Source organism: Protopterus annectens, chromosome 4.part1, assembly GCF_019279795.1.
Source record: "Protopterus annectens isolate FY-2018-M chromosome 4.part1, PAN1.0, whole genome shotgun sequence".
NCBI lineage: Eukaryota > Metazoa > Chordata > Ceratodontiformes > Protopteridae > Protopterus > Protopterus annectens.
Window position 1 is genome coordinate 684,280,502 of NC_056734.1, and position 19,686 is coordinate 684,300,187.

The 19,686-nt window shown below is 46.1% G+C and overlaps 1 protein-coding gene across 1 annotated transcript in view; it reads right to left on the reverse strand.

Annotated features, from left to right (window-relative positions):
- Positions 1-19,686, reverse strand: part of SMC4 (structural maintenance of chromosomes 4) — a gene marked incomplete in the record, with an annotated part of 1,657,727 nt that overhangs the window by 1,423,389 nt on the left and 214,652 nt on the right.

Consider the following 19,686-nt stretch of genomic DNA (forward strand, 5'->3'; position numbering starts at 1 on the left):
GAAGGGCTGTAGAGGTAGATGCAGCATTGGTTGAATGGGGTCTGATGTCCTGTGGGGTAGGTTTTCCATGGTGCTTATAGCAGAAATGAATGCAGTGGCCCATCCATTTTGAAATGGTTTGCTTAGAAATAGCTTTCCCCTCTGTCCCTGCAGCAAATGCCACCAGCAGTTGTTCCTTTGAGGTTTAGTCCTGTCCAAGTAGAATCTAAGTTGCCTGTGCACATTGAAGGAGTGCAGTATCCATTCCCCTTTGTTCTGTGGGTTGGAAAAGGTAGACAAATGAATGGACTGATTAAGAGCCACACTGGATACCACCTTGGACACGAGTGATTTGGTTGCGGGCCACCCTGTCCGCATGAAAGGCTCTACTGCCATATGGGCCTGTAACTCAGATACCCTACTTGCAGAAGTGATTGCTAAAAGGAAAGCTGTTTTCCAGGAAAGGAATTTTAAATCTGAAGTAGCAGCTGGTTCGAAAGGAGGAAGAGTGAGCTTCTCTCAAAGTTGAAGAACCAGGCTGGAGTTGGAGCTCTCCTCGGTGGCCTTAAAATTTTTGGCCCCTCTGAGGAATTGCTTGAGCAGTGGGTGAGAGAAGAGGGAAGGCTTTGTGCTATGAGCTGAAATGGCTGAAGCATGAATTTTGATGCAGGAACAGGACAAGCCCTTATGAAGCATCAGTCAAATATTGTAGAATGAGGTAAATTGGGCACTGCTGCGCTCATCCCTCGAGACTGCTTCCAGGTACAAAATCTTGTCCATTTTGCAGCACAACATTTTTTAGTACTAGGCCTCCTAGCTTCCAAAATATTCACTGGTTTACTGAGGGGTGGAAAAGAAGAGATTAAGTAATAAGCCAGGCAGCAAGATTCGGGGTTTGCAACTGAGGGTGCAGAATCTGGTTCCCCTGCTGAAACAAGGAAGGAGTCAGGCAGGTGCCATGGGGCCAAGCTTGACACTGCACAGGAAGGGGTACAAGTGTTGGCATGGCCAGTCTGGTGCAATTAAAATCAAACTTGACTTGCCCTGTCTGATCTTTAGTAGTACCTTGGAGAGCAGAGGAGGAAAGCCATAAACTGATAGGGTTTTCCAGCTGAAGGATAGAGCATCCACTTTCCAAGCTAGCTAGTTAGTGGGGAATCCTTGTGAAAAATTTGTCCAACTGATGGTTCTGGGGAGAGGCAAACTGTCTATATCTGGGCTCCCCATTTGCTTGTCATGTTGAAAATTCTTTGTTCCAGTTTCCACTCGTGTGGGTCCATGAGGTTTCTGCTTAGTTCATCTGCCAGTGTATTTAGTTTTCCTGGCAGGAATTGAGCTTGTAGATTCACTTGGTAGCTCAAAGCTGTGTTCAACAATGCCATGGCTGGTCTGCACAGGAGAAAGAGGAGTAAGTGTGTACCCCCCCCCCTGCTTGTTTATGTACCACACAACCATGGTGTTGTCAGTCTTTGCCATTAGTCGTCCTGGAAGAAAACGGTCCTTGAAGGCTGTCACAGCATTCTGTACAGCTAACATTTCCTTTTGATTTGTGTGTAGGTGCATTTGACTCGAATTCCATTTGCCCCAAATGCACTTCTCTGCCAGGTGATCCCTCCATGCATAGTCTGAGGAGGAGTCTTAAGGTTTGGGCAGAAGGGGGTAGGTGAATGGTAGTCCCTTGTTTTGGTGGCAGGCCTCTGCCCACCCAAGGAACTCTAGGCGTAGACAAGGTACGATAGGAATCATAGCTTCTAGATCCTGTGAATGCTGACACCATAGGTTTTTGAGACACCATTGCAGTTTCCTCATATGCAGCCTTGCATATGGAATTAGAAGAATGCAGGAGGCCATGAATCCCAAGGCCTGCAGTATTTGTCTTGCAGATAACTTGGGTTTTAGAGGCCACTTGTTTAAAGTAGGTTGTCAAATGAGTCAGTTTCTCTGGCATGAGGAAAGCCATCTGGGGAAGTTGTATTCAAGCTTGCTCCCAGAAATATAATTTGTTGATAGGGTACCAGGTGTGATTTCTTTTTGTTTATGGGAGTACCCCAGACAAGTCAGTACCCTTTGAACAATGGCCAGATGAGCTAAAAGAATGTCCTGGCTTTCTGCCTGAATTAGACAATCATCCAGATATGGATATATTTGAATATTTCTTTGCCTGCAGAATGCATTGACTGGAGCTAGGCACTTTGTGTGAATACCCTGTGCGCAGAAGATAAGCCAAAGGGCAGTGCAGAGAACTGATAAAGCACGTCACCTGCTTTGAAGCGTAGGCATCTTCTACAAGACTCCCTGAAAGGGATGTGCAAGTATGCTTCTTTTAAGTCTAGTGTTGCCAACCATGCATCTTTGCCTAGTATAGGAAGCAGCTGAAGAGTTCACATCTTGAACTTTAAATACCTTTCTGGTGATTCCAGAGTAGAAAGGTCCAGGATAGGATGCCATGTATTGCCTTTTCTGGTTACCAGAAAGTCTCAAATAAAAACCTTGCCCCTTTTCCTCTTCTGATACCAACTGAATAGCCCCCCAATACTTGTGTGTACTTGATTTTGGGCCTCTGCCCACTGATTTGGGGGTAGATCTGGCCACCCGCTTTGTGTTGGTTAGGTGTGGAAGTGAAATCTGTATCCTTGGGACACTATTTAAAACCCATTTGTCCTGGGTAATGAGTTCCCAGTTTTTGGCCTGAAGACCAATCTTTCTACCTAAAGGACCATTCATTTGGGAAGTGCTTGGAAGTTTTAAAAGCAAGTCATGGAGATAGTTTTCCATAGGAGGGAGACTTACTACTTCCAGATTTGGGTGCGGAAACTTGAAACTCCCCCACTGCTTAGTCATGTGCCCAGATACTGAAACTTTTAGTTATGTACTCACCATAACTTCAGATGTTTGGGATCCATCTCGCCTACATTCTGACTGATGGGTTCGGAGCCGATCCCTCGGCTCCGACTCGGCACGCTTATGCTATAGAGCGAGGCCTCTAATTGGCTATCTTTATCCCAGGATGCACCACCACTAATCCCCCAGATCTTGTTTGTCCGCATTCATGCACACATGCACAACTTGTTTATATAACACTGTTAGATGTTTCAAGATGAAACAGGATTCGGACCTTCTGATATCCTCTGATCTCCAAGGAAGGGGGAAGGAGGGTGGGTTATTAGGAATGTAGGCGAGATGGATCCCAAACATCTGAAGTTATGGTGAGTACATAACTAAAAGATGTTATGTGATCCTATCTCGCCTACATTCTGACTGATGGGACAGCGTCCCTAGCACCTAAATCCCAGGTGGCTCATTGGAAAACACTCCTGAGCACTGTGGAACCAAATGAAGCTCGTCCTCTAGATGCCACATCTAATTTGTAGTGAGAAATGAAGGTGTGCGGGGAAGACCATGTAGCCGCAGCACAAATGTCACCAATAGCAAGCTTAGAATGAAATGCTACCAAAGTAGCCATAGTCCTTGTAGAATGAGCCTTGACAGAGGTGGAAAGCTCTTTGTTAGAATAAATATAAGCTCGAGTACTACAGTCCCTGATCCATTTGGCAATAGTGACCTTTGTGACCGCGTTGCCCAATTTGTTTTCTGCAAAGGATACAAACAACTGATCTGTTTTCCTTGATTGTTTGGTCCTATCTATATAAAAACGTAACTGCCTGTGGACATCGTGTGTGGAAAATAAACTCCGCTTTATTGGAGTATTTTGGGAAAAAAACTGGGAGCTCTAACGACTGTTGCAAGCATAAAGTAGAACAGACTTTAGGAACAAAAGAAGGATTTGGTCTGAGGGATACCCTGTCTGTATGAAAAACCAAGTACGGGGGTTTCACTGATAAAGCTTGAAGTTCTGAAACCCTTCTGGCTGAAGTAATCGCCACTAGAAAGGCTGTCTTCCATGATAGAAACTTTAGATCACAGGTTGCTGCCGGTTCAAAGGGAAAAGAAGTCCAGGCACGTAATACTATATCGAGATCCCATGGAGGTGCAGGATGAGAAATCTGAGGTCTTAATAGAGCAGCACCTTTCAAGAAGGTCTTACACAACCTGTTGCTCATTAAAGGTGGGTCTATGGATTCATGAAAATTAGAAATCGCTGCCAATTGTACTTTGATGGTAGAAACAGAAGAGCCTTGATTGAAAAGAGAGGTCAGGAATTTGAGTACTTCTGCCACGGGAGTATAAATGGGGTCCAGGCCCCGGAGTTGAGCCCAGATAGCAAACCTTTTCCATTTGCTAGAATACAGTTTCTTCGTAGCAGACTTGTGGGCTGAAGATAATATGTGCACCACGTCTGGATCCAGTGCATGTCTCCTGACTATAGTCGGAAGAGGAGGAGCCAGGCCGTCAATTTTAATGTGTGTAGGGACTGGTGTAGTAGTCCCGACTGATGAATCAGTAGGTCTGGGACCTGGTCCATGAACCATGGACCTTCCAGAGCATGTTTCCGAAGATAGGGAAACCACACTTGACGAGGCCAGTAAGGAGCAATTAAGATCATATTGCTCCCTAAGAGAGATGCCTTTTGAATCACCCTGGGGAGGAGAGGAACTGGAGGGAAGGCATAAAGCTGGCCAGTGGGCCAAGGATGGACTAATGCGTCCATAGGGTTCTTCCCCGGAGCCGGGGTTAGGGAGAAAAATTCTTTGCACTTCGCATTCAGAGGAGTCGAAGAGGTCGCAACACGGAACTCCCCATTCGCTGAAAATCTGCCTTGTAATTGTCATATTCAGAGACCATTCGTGAGGAGAGAGGATGGTTCTGCTCAACCTGTCGGCTATGACATTGGACTTGCCCGGATGGTTCTGCTCAACCTGTCGGCTATGACATTGGACTTGCCCGGTATGTGAGTAGCCACTAGGAAGCGTTTGGTCGAGACTGCCCATTCCCAAACTCTCATCGCTTCTCTGCAGAGGATAGGATCTGGTCCCTCCCTGTTTGTTCAGGTACCAGACAACTGACATGTTGTCTGAGTGAACAGCAATTACGCCCTGAGGGAGGTAATCGTGAAGGGCTTGAAGGGACAGGAGTACTGCCCTCATTTCTAGGATGTTGATGTGGAGAGGGGTCTCTTCCGGGTGCCATTTGCCTTGGACTGACCTGCCCAGGGAATGCCCCCCCCCCTCCCCCCCCCGTCTGGGAGGCGTCCGTGGTCAAAGTGGCCACCGGAGGAGGAAGAACAAAGGGTCGTCCCTGATCCAAATTGGAGGACACTAGCCACCAGCTAAGGTCCCGTTTGCAAGATTCTGTGATCCATATTAGATGATTGAGGGGGAGTTCCTGAAAGGACCACTGAGTTGAAAGAAGCCACTGGAGGATTCTCATGTGTAACCTTGCCAAGGGAACTAACTAGCAGAACTGTGGCAGACATCGATCCCAATAGCTGTAGGACCATTCTGGCTGGGGCTTTGGACCTGGGGAGTAAGGCTTGAACCTGATTTTGAATGGTCTGAATTCTGTCTGCAGGTAGATAGACCCGCATCTGGTTTGAATCTCTCTCTACCCCTATGAATCTTATTCTTTGATATGGCCGTAACAGACTTTGGCCAATTGAAGGTGATTCCAAGGGAATTGCCCAGTGATGATGTGGCTTGCAGGCTCCGTAGAAGTAGATGCTTGGAGGTGGCAGTTAGGAGCCAGTCGTCTAGGTACGGAAACACCTGGAATCCTAGACTTCTCAAGTGAGCAGTCACTACTGCCAAGCATTTGGTGAACACCCTGGGGGCTGTGGTGAGACCAAAGGGCAGCGCACGGAACTGAAAATGACTGCCTCCTAGGCTGAAGCGCAAGTGTCTCCTGGACGTTTGATGTATTTTGATATGGTAATACGCGTCCTTGAGGTCTATGGAGCACATCCAAACACCTTTCTCCAACAATGGGAGAATGGTTTGTAAAGTGACCATTCGGAACTTGGACTTCTTGACTGAACGGTTTAGGTTGCTTAGGTCCAAAATGGGCCTCAAGTCCTCGGTCTTTTTTGGCACCAAAAAGAATCTTGAGTAAGTCCCTAATCCGATCTGGTCTGCGGGGACCGGTTGGATGACTCCTTTTTGCAGCAGCTTTGAAATTTCTGAGGCTGCAGTATCCCGTTGACTGGGTGGCGGGTCAGGGATTCTTTTGGACTGAGGGGGGGGGCAACAGAATGGGATGGAGTAACCTCCGGCGATAATTCGAAGCACCCATCGGTCCTGAGTGATCCCTTCCCAGGCCTTCAGGTGCTTCGAAAAACGACCCCCGACTGGCTCCGGAGCAGCACAGTCGGGCAATCCCTCAGGGACTATGAAAAGCTGAAGAGCCACGAAAGGACTTGCGGTCTCCAGTGTTGCGAGGGCCTCTGCCGCCTCTGGGACGGCGTCTTCCTGATGAATTTCCCCCTCCTCTGCCTCTGGAGGGGGAACCTTCCTGCTGAGAGGGGTAAGACTTCTGAGATCTACGGAACCACATCAGTCAGAGTCTTACCCTCCTGTTCACAGCGGGTAAGTGTGTCTTTTACCTTGGGCCCAAACAGGGAGGACCCATCAAAGGGGGTGTCGGCAAATGAAGACTTGAAGGCCTCCGCGAAATGACACAGGCGGAGCCAGGCTTGTCTCCGTAGAGCAATGCCTGTACTCGCCGCTCTACTCGCCCTTGGCCGCATGAAATGAGCCTCATGGACGAGTTCGAAATGGACGACATTGTAGCCAGCTGAGATCCAACCGTCTGGGCCAGCTCCTCAGGCAGGTTACCTAAGAGGGTATCGGATAGCTCCTTAATCAGATCCCTCTGAAATCTCGTAAAGTGCGTCAGGTAGTTCAAAGACCTCAGAGTAAAGGCCGCTGAACTAAGGGTGCGCTTACCGTACCGATCCATGCTCCTAGACTCATTAGGAGGATGGACGGACGTAGAAGCCTCTGCTACATCTTGCTGGGTAGCAGATGCCACCACCATAGCATCCACAGCCACACCTTTCGTAAGGAACTCTCTATCTGGGGGCGCCGAAAGAAATTTGTTTGGACGAGCGGGCAGCGGTTCCACAGAGTCTGGGTGTTCCCACGCCCTTCGACAGATCAAATCCAAGAGCTCGAAGAGCGGAGACACCCAGGAGGCGGAGGGCTGAGCCCCGAAGGCCTTCAGGAACACCGACTCATCAGCAGAGGGAGGTTTGGACTGCCAGCCGCCTCATTGTTTTAGGGCTTCCAGGATGTCTGCAAAGGAGACATCATCCGAGGACGACTTGGGGGACCCCTCTGCATCATCGAGATCGGTGTCAGTTGTCAAAGACTCGTCAGGGGAGTCAACGTGCTTCCTCTTGCACGTTCTCTTCCTGGGAGGTTCTTCCGAAGAGGCTTCAGAAGGACCTCCAGGAGGGGGAGAAACCCCAGCGGGGGTAACCTGAGGCCCAGGGGCTTCGCTGTCTGCGGACAGGGGGACTGCCAACGACCCAGTCTCCAAATGTAGGGAAGGAGCTGGGGAAACTGTGGAGGTAGCCAATGAAGATTTGGCTAGAGCACTCCTCATAGCCCTGAAGGCGGGACCACCAGAATCCTGGGAAGGTCCCCCCTCCGTGGCCACGACAGTGGACGGTACTCCCACAGACGCACCAAGAGGGAGACTTGGGATCAAAAGCATCAATCCCGAAGCCTCCCCCCCCAGGGCCGAAGGAAGAAGTCTGTGCACTGAACTCCGACCCAAGAGCCGGAGTCGGAGCAAGGGTCGGGCCTGACCCTAACACCTCCACTGGTTCAACCAACACCTGCTCCAACGGTGCCGAAGCTGTTGGAGGAGGAAGTACAGTAGGGGAGTGGACCATCGGCTCCGAAGCCAAATGGGCTGGAGCCGAAACCATCTTTTGGAACACCGGAGACTGGAAGAGTCGAAGGAGCACCCTGTCGATGTCCGAATCAGACATCCTGGATGATTTCGAGGATACCGATCAGGCCAGAACCGATTTCTCCATCGGCTCCGAAGGGCTCGGGGACCGGCTCCGAAAGGACTCAACAATTATCGGCTCCGAGGAAACCTTCAAGGAAATTTCCCTCTGTGCCGATAAGGACTTCGGCTCCGAGGGGGAAGTGTCTGAGCCGATGACCCTTATTGGCTCCAATATCAGTGGAGCCGATGAGGGTGACCCGCCTCTCGATGCCCCAGACCTCGGCTCAGAAACCAGAGGGGTCGAGGCTGGAGGCATCGAGGCAGACCGTTCCGACCTCGGCTCCGAAGTCCGTGGAGCCGATGGAGAAGTCTGCTTAGTTTTCTTAGCCGTCGGTTACGACTGACTGGTCGGAGCCGGCGCTTTCCTCTTTTTAGGAGACTGAGAGGAAGATAAAGCCTCCTCGAAAGAAGGCTTGATTAATCCTTTGAGGATTAATTTGTTTTTCCTCTCCTGGAGGACTCTGGAGGAAAACGCATGGCATACACTGCACGATTCCTGCAGATGTTTAGCGCCAAGACAATAGACGCACGAGGAGTGGTCGTCCGTTATGGACATTTTGAACCCACACCTCGTGCACTTTTTAAACCCGGAGGGTTTATGTTCTTTAGACAATCCTACAAAAACAGACAACAACAGTAACTTAAGTGTTTGACACACAGGAACAAAATATGTATGCCACTAACTCAGAAAAAAATATTTAAACTAAAGAACTTTTTTACACACAAGAATGAGAGAAAGAGAAAGGGGAAACAAGGAGGGTCAAGACCCTCTAACTCAAATGGGTACTTGACCCACACACAACCACTAAAGTACACAAAAAATAGCCGATAAACAGCTTTTGGGTTTAAATGAAGCAAATACTGACAGGAAAAAAGCCTAATCTATAGTACTTAGCCCAGCCAATGTTGAGACCACGTCCAAGCTCTGTAAGCGGCAAACGAGATCTGGGGGATTAGTGGTGGTGCATCCTGGGATAAAGATAGCTCAGCCAATTAGAGGCCTCGCTCTATAGCATAAACGTGCCGAGTCGGAGCCGAGGGATCGGCTCCGAACCCATCAGTCAGAATGTAGGCGAGATAGGATCACATAACATCCTGGGGTTTCTGCTGTGTCTGGGTTTAGCTTGAGAAGACCTGGAAAGGACCAATTCTTACAGGGCCAATGCTTGTTAAATCTAAGAGGATGAACTTGTAAAAACTCTTATCAGTTAGCATAGATTTAGCTTTATCCTCCAGCTTTAAGAACCTCCTCAGGCTTGTTGCCAAACAGGCTGTCCTGATTTAAGGGAGCATCCAACAATTTAGCTTTAACATGATCAGGCAAAGATTGCTCCTTAAGCCAAGCATACCTTTGGAGCACACTCAGTAACAGCAGCCCTCCAAGAGGCCTCTAAGGAATCAAATCCACATTGCAAAGTATGTTTTCCAACTTGTTCAGCAGAATGCATTAAATTCTGTAATTTACCGCCAAGTCCAGAATCATTTTCTGTTTAGGCAATCAATAACATGTTGCTGATACTTAGGTTACAGAAGTGTAAACCTTCTTACTCATCTATCCAGCACACTGGAGTCTATCAAAAGGGGAAGGATTTTTAGCAGTAGAAGCCTTAATGCCCTTAGGTCCCTGTGAAATTGTCTCTGGATCCACAACAGGATTTTTAAAAAGGAACTTGTGAGAATCAAGAACCCTGTAATATCGGTCAGGTTTTCTGGGAGCAGGCAGCAAAGAATCAGGGGCCAAACTAGAATCCAAAAAAGCATAAACTATGACTAGTACAGGAGGAATAGACAAAAGCCTATGCTGAGGCATGAGTAAAATACTCAAGCCTCTTTTGAATAAGAAAAACCCTGGCTTTCCAAGTGGAAATGCTCCTTTAGAGTATGTAAGGTTTCACAAAAACAAAAATCCTCTAGAGTGGAAGCAGAGGGAAAAAGAGTCCCCTGCATCAGGATCCTCAATTAAATAAGGGCAAATTCCAGATCAGAAGAATCAGAAAAATCAGAATCCTGTTCAGAAAATTCATAAACTTCAGTCCTAGGTCTCTTAGAAGGGGGAGGTTGGCTTTCCTTGAGGAGTTGCAAGATCTTCAGCCATTCTTACAATTTGTTTTTAGGCATAGATGCCTGAGCATGCAGCCTGGGCATCAGTTTTTTAGGCATGGCTCGAGATTTAGGCCCATCAGTTTAATATGCAAATCCATAGGCCTGAATACACCCTCAGAAGCCAGTGCCTGCACAGCAGCTCCGGACCCATCCAAGGTAAAGACATCCGCAGGTTCCATGATTGAAGCATCTCGCTGCATACCGGACTTAGAATGGGTCTCAGTAGAGGCCTGCGAATCAGAAGTAGCTGGTATCAGGGGCTGCAAAAGCACCTCACTGAGTACTGGTGAACCGGCGTAGAAGCGTTGACAGTTTTGGACCTCAGTGGCCTGTCTCCATCTTTATCTGTGTTTTTCGAAATCCCGGTAGTCAGATGTTAACAGATGACATTTCTAGATTAAACAGAGAACTGAAATATTTAGAGGCAAAAATATAAACAGAGTTCGCTGATTAAATAAAGCACAAAACAGACAGCAAGGTACGTCGTGGTCAGGGCGTAGGCAAGGAATACAGTAAGAATGAAAATCTTTGAGGTATTTGCTTTCCACAAGTAATGCAATTATGAGCAAAACCAAAAAATAAGTGGTTAAGGTGAACTGTGCTTCCAAAATCCAAATAGCATAAACACACTGGAAGCAACAGAGACCAAGGCTGCGAAATAAAATACAAAATTTCCACAATAAACAAACTGGGAGCACTTTCATGGACCAAGCCACTTCAGACAATGATCATAACTTAAAAAACTCCTTTTATACCAGCTCATGACAATTAAGCAATTGCAAAAATCTCCACCTTCGTTAAAAGCAACAGAGTAAACAGCCATAAGAATTGCAATAGCATGTTACAAACTGTATCCTATATAAAAAAAATGACAAATATTACAGCAACCAAAGTGAGTTCCTATAAAAGTAAAAATTAAAAATATAACCATTTAAGCAAATCCCTTCCTAATAAAATGGGCTTAATGTTAACCTTGTCATTAAGTCCCTTCCCCATACTGGCCTTGAGTCTTACAATCCATTCCAGTTCTTTTGTTTCCACTTTTAAATTTTAGGTCTCCCCCTCACCATGAAAACAAATTTATGTGCATCTCCATGAGCTTTGACATGTCTCGCTAGGGCATTGGCTTCCGCTTCCCTCCCTAGATCATACAGATGTTCACGCATCCGATCCCTCAGCCTTCTGGTTGTCATTCCAACATAAAATGACATACAGATCAAACAATGGGCCAAATATACAATATTACTGCTACTGCAGTTGGCCAAGAGTCTGAATCTAAAAGCTCTACCTGTATCTGGGTGTTTCAACTCCCCACTGTCATCTATACAAGTACAATAATTACAACCATTACAGGGTAGGGTGGCACCTCAACCCATATCACCAGCCTGTACATTCCCATGTTGTAACCTGGGTCCATAAAATTCTTTGCAAATTCTTCTTGTTCCTTAAAGTGTACCTCGGGGGTCTCACCCACCAACTCATTTACAGCATTATCACTGCACAAGATATTCCAGTTCTTGTGAAAAATATCTTTTAATCGTCTGGTATTACTAGACTAGATGACAGACATTCTCATACACCCTCTGTGGCGACCTACTGTTCGAGATGGCTGTACATTATCAGAGAAATAAGGCCTCCCCTCAGTGTCCCTACAGTCAATTACTTCTCAGAGTGCCCTGTAATTCTTAGTGTATCCCCTGTGTTGGAACACTGTTCTCGCATCACCCAATTCACCTTCAAACTTGTGGCTTGCCGTTAGCCTCGAAGTATTGGGGTAGATGTTTTTAAAAAAACAAATTATGTTCCTACTATCAAAGTAGTGTTAGATGCTTTTGAAAGTGTGTGTTTTAAAGAAAAACAGCTTGCATGACTGCAATGTTCATAAATATTTGAATAATTTGAACAAAGGAAAGGATAGCCCTAGATTGTTTACGTAATGATGTTACCATCTCCATGAGACCAGTGGACAAAGGTGGCTCGCTGGAGGTGGATTATTCCTTTTATAGGGATCCCATGTTCAATATGTTACACAAAATTTTATTCTAAAGTGAGTTTGCAACAAGTGCAGAGATGTAGTGACGTTATATATAATGCACTATATGAATGTCTGGCATATCGTATTATTGATTTTTGATTAAACTATTTTATAGTGAAATATCCTGTAATACCAATACAGGGTCCTCCCCAAAATCCACAAGGATCTCCTGAAACCACCAATGAGACCCATTATCTTCGGGAGGGGTTGGTCCACTGAAACCCTATCAATTTATGTTGGGAGACATTTGAAACCTATACCTCGGGAAGAATCATAATTTTATTAGACACTGAGCATTTTGAGGGATTTGTATTAATTTGTTAGTACATATGATTCCTGCGTCAGATGCTGACTTTCCATGACGTCAGGGGTATAAAACATGCAGCCAATGCCATTACATCAGTTTTTCTTACCCCAGATGTCAGGTGCTCCCACAATGGGAAGCAATTGTATGTTATGGTACACCTCCAACCAAAAGCAAATACACCAGAAAAACTAATATACCAAACAAGAAGGAAAGGTAGAGCCAAAAGTCAGGGGGATAGAGGGAGGGTAACCAGGATTGCAACAGTGAATACACCAACATCTACATTTATAGCAAGTGTACACAACTGTACTATGTTCATGTTTCACGGTTGCAGTCATCACATTTGGGTAGATTCCCAAAGCTAAGGTAAGGAGGAAGTTGAAGAGCATTAGGGCCAGCTATTAACCCCAGCAAGACTGCAGTGGCAAAACCAGCTCTGGATTTAGAAAAAAATAGGCATGTGGTAATGCTTGGTGAAAGTATGTACAGAGCTCCAGGTGGAAAGCTTCTAGGATGTTCATAGTAGGGACTCCTCTGAGAAAAGCTGCAGAGGCAGATGCAGCCCTGGTAGAATGATCTTATCCCCTGTGGGGTATGTTTTCAATGGTGCTTGTAGCAGAAATTAATGCAATGGGCTATCCATTTGGAAATAGTTTGCTTTGAAATGGCCTTCCCCTCTGCCCCGGCAGCAAAGCCAACTAGCAGCTGTTCAGATTTTGTGAGGCTTAGTCCTGTCCAAATAAAATCTAAGTTGTATGTGCATGTCCAGAGTGCAGTATTCATTCCCCTTTGTTTTGTGGATTAGGGAAAAAAAGTAGGCAAATGAATGGACTGATTTAGGGGCAAACTAGACACCACCTTGGGCATAAAGGAAGGATTTGTCCTGAGGGAAACCCCCTCTGCATGGAAGATAATGAAGGGTTCCAATACCATGAGGGCCTGCAATTCAGACACGCGCTGAAGTGATGGCTAAGAGGAAGGCTGTTTTCCAAGAAAATAATTTCAACTCTGCTGTTGCAGGTGGCTCAAGGGGGGGTGAGCTTTGCCAATACAAAGTTAAAGTCGCAGGCTGGAGTGGGGGCATGAAAATTTTTGGCCCCTTTAAGGAATTGTTTCATCACGGGGTGAGAGAAGAGTGGTGGCCCAGTATTATAATGTGCTGAAATGGCAGAGGCATGAATTTTAGTGGACTAAAAGGATAGGCCCTTGTGGAGCATTTCTGTCAAGTACTGAAGAACATGAGGTAAGCTGAGCACAGTTGTGCCCATCCCCAGAGTCTGGCTCCAGGAGCAGTATCTTTTCCACTTTCCAGTAAAGGATTTTTTTTAGTACTAGGCCTCCTTGCCTCCAGAATGAAATTTAGCACCTGCCTACTGAGGGATGCTACTGGAAAGCTCAAGGAATTAGCCAGGCTGCAAGATTCATGGTTTGAAGCTGAGCAATCAGTATTGTCCTTTGCTTGTCCCGTTTGATTTTTAGCAGAACCTTTGAGAGGAGAGGCAGAGGTGGAAGGCATAAACTGAGGCTTTCCCAGGTAAAAGGACAGGGCATCCACTTTCCAAGCTTGTGTGGGGAGTCCTTGTGCAGAATGTCCAATTGGTAGTTTTGAGGGGAGGTTAACAATTCTACCTCTGGAGTCCATTTGTTCAAGAGGTTGAATATTTTTTTTTATTCTAGTTTCCATTCATGTGGGTCCATGAGATTTCTGCGCAAGTCTGCCAGTGAATTTAGCTTGCCTGGCAGGAATGGAGCTTGGAGGTGCACTTGGTAGCTCAAGGTTGCATTCCACAGAGCCATGGCTAGTTTGCAGAGAGAATACGAGTGGGTCCCCCCTGCTCATTTATGTACCATATAACTGTGGTGGTGTCCATCTTTACCAATAGTTGTCCAGGTAGGATGCTGTCTTTGAAGGCCATTAGGGAATTCTGTACAGCTAACATTTCTTTTTGATTGACATGCAGGTGCATCTGTCCCTGGTTCCATTTGCCCTGAATGCACTGCCCTGCCAAGTGAGCCCCCCATGCATAGTCTGATGCGTCTGTTAGGGTGGCAGGGTGTAGAGTGAATGTCAGTCCCTTGTTGTGGTGGCAGGCCTCTGCCCAACAAAAGGAACTCAGTCTTTAAGCAAGGGATTATGGGAAGCATTGATTCCGGGTCCTGAGAACACCGACACCATAGGCTTTTTAGATACCATTGTAGTTTCCTCATACGCAGTCTTGCATATGGAATTAGAATGCAAGAGGCCATGGACCCCAGGGCTTGCAGATAGCTGGGGTTTTGGGGCCAAATGTTTGAAATAGGTTGTCAAATAAATTTGTTTCTCCGGAGTGAGGAAAGCCATCTGGTAAGTTATGTTCAAGCTTTCTCCCAGGAATACAATCTGTTGGCAGGGTACTATCTTAGATTTCTTTTAATTTATGGTGTACCCCCAGTAAGGTTAGAAGTTTCTTTACGAATGCCAGATGTTGTAATAGCAAGTCCTGGCTTTCTGCATGATGTTGTAATAGCAAGTCCTGGCTTTCTGCATGAATCAAAGTATCGTCCAAGTATGGGTATATTTGAATATTTCTCTGCCTGCAAAAAGCAATGGCTGGAGCTAGACACTTTGTGAATACCCTGGGCGCAGTAGACAAGCCAAAGGGAAGTGCAGAGAACTGATAGTGCATGGAGCCTGAAATGAATCATAGGTATTTCCTGCAAGATTCCCTTACTGGACTGTGCAGGTAAGCTTCCTTCAAGTCTAAAGTTGCTAGCCAGGCATCTTTGCCTAGCATAGGAAGAAGCTGTTGAGGGGTTGAGCAGTTTGTATTTTGGAATTACCAGAAAGGTGTTTAGATTAAAGAGGCCCAGGACAGGATGTCAGAAGCAGTCTTTTCCGGGTACCAAGAACAGTCTTTAATAAAAACCTTGTCCCCTTTGTTCTGCTGGGACAGGCTGAATAGCCTTGATACTTGAGAGAACCTGCTGTTTGGCCTCCGCCCACTGATTTGGGGGTACGTCTGGCCAACCATATGGGGCTGGTAGTGTGTGGAAGTGTAATCTGTATCCTTGGGAAACTGTTCAAAACCCATTTGTCCTGGGTAATTAGTTCCCAGTTTTTTGTATGGAGGGCAAGCTTTTCTCCTAAGGGAGCAGGCAGTTGAGCAGGGCTTGGAATTGTTAAGGTTAAGTTATTATGCCATTTTTCCATAGGGGAGTGGATTACTACTCCCTGCTATGAAAGTGGGAGCTTCCCACTGCTTAGGTCTGTCAGTAGCCTGAGACTGTAACCTAGGCAGTCTGCAGTTCCCAGGTTTGGACTAAAGACCTGGATGAGACTGGAAAGGACCAGTTCTTTGAAGGCCAATGCCTACTAAATCTGGGAGGCTGTACTTGTAAGAAATCTAACAGTTTGCATAGATTTAGCTTTTTCCTTCATCCTTTTCAGGACTACTTCTGCTTTGTTGCAAAAAAGGCGGTCTTGGTTTTAAGGGAGCATCCGGTAATTTAGCTCTAACATTATCTGGCAAATTTTGCTCCTTAAGCCATGCATGCCTTCTAAGTATAGACTTAGAGACAGCAGCCCTGCAAGGTGCTTCTAAAGCATCAAAACCACATTGCAAAGTATGTTTACCACCTTGTTCTGAAGAATACATTAAATCCTGTAATTGTGTGTTCAACAGTCAGGAATAATCATTTTCTGTTTAAGTAGTCCCATAATATGCTGCGGATACTTTAACATATGAAACTGGCAATTTGAAGCCCTAGTGGCCAAAGCAGCAGAAGTGTATACCTTCTTACCCCACCTTAAGGCTCTAGAATCTCTATCAGAAGGGGTAGGATTATTGGCAGCAGTAGCCTTACTGCCTTTTAGTCCTTGGGAAATGGTTTCTGGATCCACAGTAGGATTCCAGAAGAGGAACTTGAGTCAGGTACTCCAATACCAGTCAGGTTTTCTGGGAGCTGGAGGTAAAGTGTCTGGGAAAGACTACATTCCACGAAAGATTCTACAATGTCAAGAACAGGAGGGATAGCTAAAGGCCTGTGCTGAGGAAGGAGTAAGAATTCCCCAAGCCTCTTTTTGGCATCAGAGCAATCCTGGCTTTCCCAGTGGAAATTCTCCCTGAGTGTGCAAGGTTTCACCAAAAGAAAAATCTTCTGGAGGGGAAGTAGAGGGAATGGAATCCACTGCATCAGAATCCTCATAAGTAGATAAGGGCAAATCCTGGTAATCAGAAGGAACAGAAATTTCAGATTCCTGATCAGAAGAATCATAAGGAAAATCAGTTCTAGGTCTTGAGAGGGGGGGGAAGGCTGGCTTCTCCTAATTAAGGTAATAAGGTCTTCAGCCATTCTAAGCATATGGGCCTGAGCCTGGAGTTTGGATGTCCGTTTCCTAGGCGTGGGCAGAGTATTAGGCATGGATGAAGACGATGGCATCCGTTTAAAATGCAAGTCTGTAGGCCTTAATACACCCTCAGAAGCCGGTGTCTGCACAGCGGCTCTGGACCCATCCAAGGTAGGGACATCCGCAGGTTTTATAGTAGAGGAAGTATCTCGCGGCATACCAGACTCCAAATGGGTCTCAGAGGCCTGTGAATCTGAAGTAGCAGGTATCAGGGGCTGCTAAAGTGCCTCACTGAGTACCGGCAGACAGGCAACCACCTTAACCGAAGAGTCGTCGGCAGTTTTGGACCTATGTGGTCTCCATCTTTATCCTTATGTTTTTTCGGAAGATCTGTAGTTGGATGGCCTAACAAAGCCATTTTGGAGTACTAAAACAGAGTACCAAAATAATTTGATGCAAAGATAGCCCAATGACGAATAGTTTGGGGGTTGAACAAGGCACAAAACTGACTAGGGACGTTTTGGTCTGGACCTAAGCAGCAGTACGAATGAAAATCTTTGAGGCATTTGCTTTCCACAGGCAAGACAATTAACTTTTACTGACATTGATTGGAGCAAGAAAAAAAGATCCCCAACAGGGTACCCCCCCCCTCCCCCAAGACTTCTGAAAGCTTTGTTTTCAAGTTTCAGATCCGGAGTCAGCCGACCAGCACCTGCTAACTGCTTCTGCTTTGGGCACCGCGCAGCAAGAAAGACTGGGGTAATGGCATCTGCTGCATGTTTTATACCCCTGACATCATGGAAGAAGAGAGACAGCATCCAACACAGGAATCTTAAGACTCTGGTATTCAGACTGGCTAAGGGGTACCTTGCAGGCCGATAACCCAAATGTGATGACTGCAACAGTGAAACACGAAGAACATGGGGATATGACTGACAACTGAGCTGATGAGGTCTACTGTAGAAATCTCATGTAGAACCTGGCTATCAGCTCAAGATCAGACATGGCCATCAATCCAGGAATCCAAAAGTATTAAGTTAGAAGCCTCAGAAAAAATTTCAGAACTCGAGATGCTTCAATCCACTGGGAGGAAAGTCTAGAAAGGGGCAACTAGGCAATATGACAGCATCCACATGCCATCGAATTCCAGGCTTGTACTGGTTGTAGACTGCAGTTTTTTTTTGAGCTCAGTGATGCCCAGATTCCACTGAAGCAAATAGTCCCTAGCTTGGATTAGAGTCACAGTCTTAGTTGCTGTAAAGATTCAGTCCAAGTAAGAAAAGACCCGGAACCCCTGCAGCATGAGCCAGGATAACCACTGCCATACACAAACACCTGGGGGAATAGTGACAAGCACAAAAGGCAGCACCCACAACAGATAATGGCTGGCCAGGAGAGCAGGAACCTCTTGCAGTACCTATCTATGTGAAAGTAGGCATCCTTTAAGTCTAGAAAGTACATGCAGTTGGCCTTCCTCAGGAGAATGGAATTGCACCATTACCACCTGGAACTTGGTCTCATGTAAAAATTCAACTTGCTGAGGCCCAGAATGGGCCTGTTTTTTCTCTCTTTGGCACTAAAAGTTAATCTTGAGTAGACATTTGACCCTTTTTGGTATGGTGGGACCTACTAGAGGACTGTTGAGAAGCAGCTTTATCTCCACCACTGCTTTTCTTCACTTACAAGGTGAAACGTTAGGAAGGGATCTTGTGTTCTTTCTGAACAAAGAACCAGAATGGAAAAAAACCTCTGGTTGCAATTCGCAAAACTCAAGCATATTAGGTGATGGCTTGATGAGGTTTGGGCTAGAAATTGAGGCGGCACCCCCCTCCCAACTGCTTCCAGACAGGCAACAAGTGAGGCAACCCTTCAGGGGCCAAGAAGGCTTACCTGAAGAGAGACCCTGGAAGCCCTGCTTTTGCAGACCACCCCCTACTTCTAGGCCAGAATCCGCAGACATTAACCCCCCCCCCCCACTACCACCAGAGGCACCATTACTAGAAATGCCCAAAAATAATTTGGGCATTTGCATAAACAGCTCCCATCCCTTTTGGATCTTGGCAAAGGACATTTGAGGGGAGAGGAGGAGAAACATACTCCAATAGCAGATGGCCTTCCCTTCCTGTACACTCCTGGTCCATGTGACCTTGATTTTTAACCAGAGTGGAACCATAGAACAGGTGTTCAGAAATGAGGCCTTGAAGCAGGCACATCCATCGTAAAACTGGTGCTTATTGTGCAATACATCAGCACCATTCAAAAGAAGCCTCATGGATATGTTGGACATGGATTACACAGACAACCAACAGATTTGAGCCTCCTGTGACAACAGACATCTCCACACACATCTCTTGAGCCTTGTCAGGTAGGCTAAGCAATTCAGTGGACACAATGTTGAGGTGGCTGAAGCATAGGTGTGCTTCCTCAGGTGGTCCAACACCAGAGACTCCACTGTACGTTAAATGGTTTGAGAGAAGAAAAAGAGTGTAAAAAAACCTCAATCACCACAATATCTTGCATGCGATTATCTAGTTGCAATACAAAGTTAGAGGTGGCACAGAAGATTACCAAAAAATAAACCTTACTCACTGCGAATGATGAAGCTTCAGTGACCACATTTGGATGCAAAAGCAGCAAATGGGATCAGAGGACTCTGCGAAGGAAGCATATCAGTACAGGAAGCAGAGCTTTGGGGCTGAAACCAAACTAACAGCGTCTACTCCAGCCCAGATCAGCTAACATCACAGGCTGAAATGGACAGAAAGGCAACATTGACCTGTTAGGCAAATACAGGTATATCAGCCATAAAATCTGAAATTAAACAGTTAAGTAGTTTACAAAAATATACTTTTTAAAACCTTAATGCTAGTATTACCAAAACACGGAGACAAATGCATGGTACTCTTACAGGAAACCAGAAAATCCAGCGAGTGCTGTTTTACCCTAACCACATTGAAGCAGCACAATACTATTGGAGTTTATTTCAAAACCTGATACGCCAATATTTACGTGCTGCTACAA